The sequence below is a fragment of the Lipotes vexillifer genome, unplaced genomic scaffold (assembly GCF_000442215.2).
Source record: "Lipotes vexillifer unplaced genomic scaffold, Lipotes_vexillifer_v1.1 scaffold65, whole genome shotgun sequence".
In the NCBI taxonomy this organism is placed as follows: Eukaryota; Metazoa; Chordata; class Mammalia; order Artiodactyla; family Lipotidae; genus Lipotes; species Lipotes vexillifer.
The window spans coordinates 2,313,737-2,316,324 of NW_006796728.1; positions in this window are offsets into that span (position 1 = coordinate 2,313,737).

Here is a 2,588-nt window from a genome sequence, read left to right on the forward strand (position 1 = left end):
GATAGTCCTTATTTTAAAGTCTATTTTGTCTGATATGAGAATTGCTACTCCAGCTTTCTTTTGGTTTCCATTTGCATGGAATATCTTTTTCCATCCCCTTACTTTCAGTCTGTATGTGTCTCTAGGTCTGAAGTGGGTCTCTTGTAGACAGCATATATATGGGTCTTGTTTTTGTATCCATTCAGCCAATCTGTGTCTTTTGGTGGGAGCATTTAGTCCATTTACATTTAAGGTAATTATCGATATGTATGTTCCTATTCCCATTTTCTAAATTGTTTTGGGTTCGTTATTATAGGACTTTTCCTTCTCTTGTGTTTTTGTCTAGAGAAGTTCCTTTAGCATTTGTTGTAAAGCTGGTTTGGTGGTGCTGAACTCTCTCAGCTTTTGCTTGTCTGTAAAGGTTTTAATTTCTCCATCAAATCTGAATGAGATCCTTGCTGGGTAGAGTAATCTTGGTTGCAGGTTTTTCTCCTTCATCACTTTCAGTATGTCCTGCCACTCCCTTCTGGCTTGTAGAGTTTCTGCTGAGAGATCAGCTGTTAACCTTATGGGGATTCCCTTGTGTGTTATTTGTTGTTTTTCCCTTGCTGCTTTTAATATGCTTTCTTTGTATTTAGTTTTTGACAGTTTGATTAATATGTGTCTTGGCGTATTTCTCCTTGAATTTATCCTGTATGGGACTCTCTGTGCTTCCTGGACTTGATTAACGATTTCCTTTCCCATATTAGGGAAGTTTTCAACTATAATCTCTTCAAATATTTTCTCAGTCCCTTTCTTTTTCTCTTCTTCTTCTGGAACCCCTATAATTCGAATGTTGGTGCGTTTAATGTTGTCCCAGAGGTCTCTGAGACTGTCCTCAGTTCTTTTCATTCTTTTTTCTTTATTCTGCTCTGCAGTAGTTATTTCCACTATTTTATCTTCCAGGTCACTTATCCGTTCTTCTGCCTCATTTATTCTGCTATTGATCCCATCTAGAGTATTTTTCATTTCATTTATTGTGTTGTTCATCATTGTCTGTTTCATCTTTATTTCTTCTAGGTCCTTGTTAACTGCTTCTTGCATTTTGTCCATTCTATTTCCAAGATTTTGGATCATCTTTACTATCATTATTCTGAACTCTTTTTCAGGTAGACTGCCTATTTCCTCTTCATTTGTTAGGTCTGGTGGGTTTTTATCCTGCTCCTTCATCTGCTGTGTGTTTTTCTGTCTTCTCATTTTGCTTATCTTACTGTGATTGGGTTCACCTTTTTGCAGGCTGCAAGTTCGTAGCTCCCGTTGTTTTTGATGTCTGTCTCCAGTGGCTAAGGTTGGTTCAGTGCGTTGTGTAGGCTTCCTGGTGGAGGGGACTAGTGGCTGTGTTGTGGTGTATGAGGCTAGATCTTGTCTCTCTAGTGGGCAGGTCCACGTCTGGTGGTGTGTTTTGGGGTGTCTGTGGACTTATTATGATTTTAGGCAGCCTCTCTGCTAGTGGGTGGGGTTGTGTTCCTGTTTTGCTATATGGTTGGCATAGGTTGTCCAGCACTGTAGCTTGCTGGTCGTTGAGCGAAGCTGGGTGCTGGTGTTGAGATGGAGATCTCTGGGAGATTTTCGCCGTTTGATATTATGTGGGGCTGGGAGGTCTCTTCTTGACGAGTGTTCTGAAGTTGGCTCTCCCACCTCAGAGGCAGAGTCCTGACTCCTGGCTGGAGCAGCAAGAGCCTTTCATCCACTCGGCTCAGAATAAAAGGGAGAGAAAGTAGAGAGAATTAGTATAAGTAGGAGGAAATAGGAAAGAAAGAAAGAAAGAAAGAAAGAGAGGAGGGAAGGAAGGAAGGAGGGAAGGAAGAAAGAAAGAAAGAAGAAAAGAAAGGAAGAAGGCAAGAAGGAAAGAAAGGAGGGAGGGAGGGAGGAGGGAAGGAAGGAAGGAATGAGGGAAGGAAGGAAAAAATACAGAAAGAAAGAAGATACAGTAAAATAAAATAAAGTATAATAAAGTTATTGAATTAAAAAAATAATTATTTAGAGGAAAAAAAAAAGGGAAGGATAGAACCTTAGGACAAATGGTGGAAGCAAAGTTATAGAGACAAAATCTTACATAGAAGCATACACATATACCCTCACAAAAAGAGGTAAAGTGGAAAAAATCATAAAACTTGCTCTCCAAGTCCACCTCCTCAATTTGGGACGATTCGTTGTCTCAAAAAGGGAAGGAAGGAAGGAAAGATAGAAAGAAGGTAAAGTATAATAGAGTTCTTTAAATTAAAATTAATTATTAAGAAAAAAATTAAAAAAAAAAACAATGGACAGATAGAATGCTAGGACAAATGGTGGACAAATGGTGGACAAATGGTGGAAGCAAATCTATACAGACAAGATCTCACACAGAAGCATACACATACCCATTCACAAAAAGAGGAAAAGGGGAAAAAAATCATAGATCTTGCTCTAGAAGTCCGCCTCTTCAATTTGGGATGATTCGTTGTCTAAAAGAGGGAAGGAAGGAAGGAGGGAAGGAAGAAAGAAAGAAGAAAAAAAAGGAAGAAGGCAAGAAGGAAAGAAAGGAGGGAGGGAGGGAGGAGGGAAGGAAGGAAGGAGGGAAGGAAGAAAGA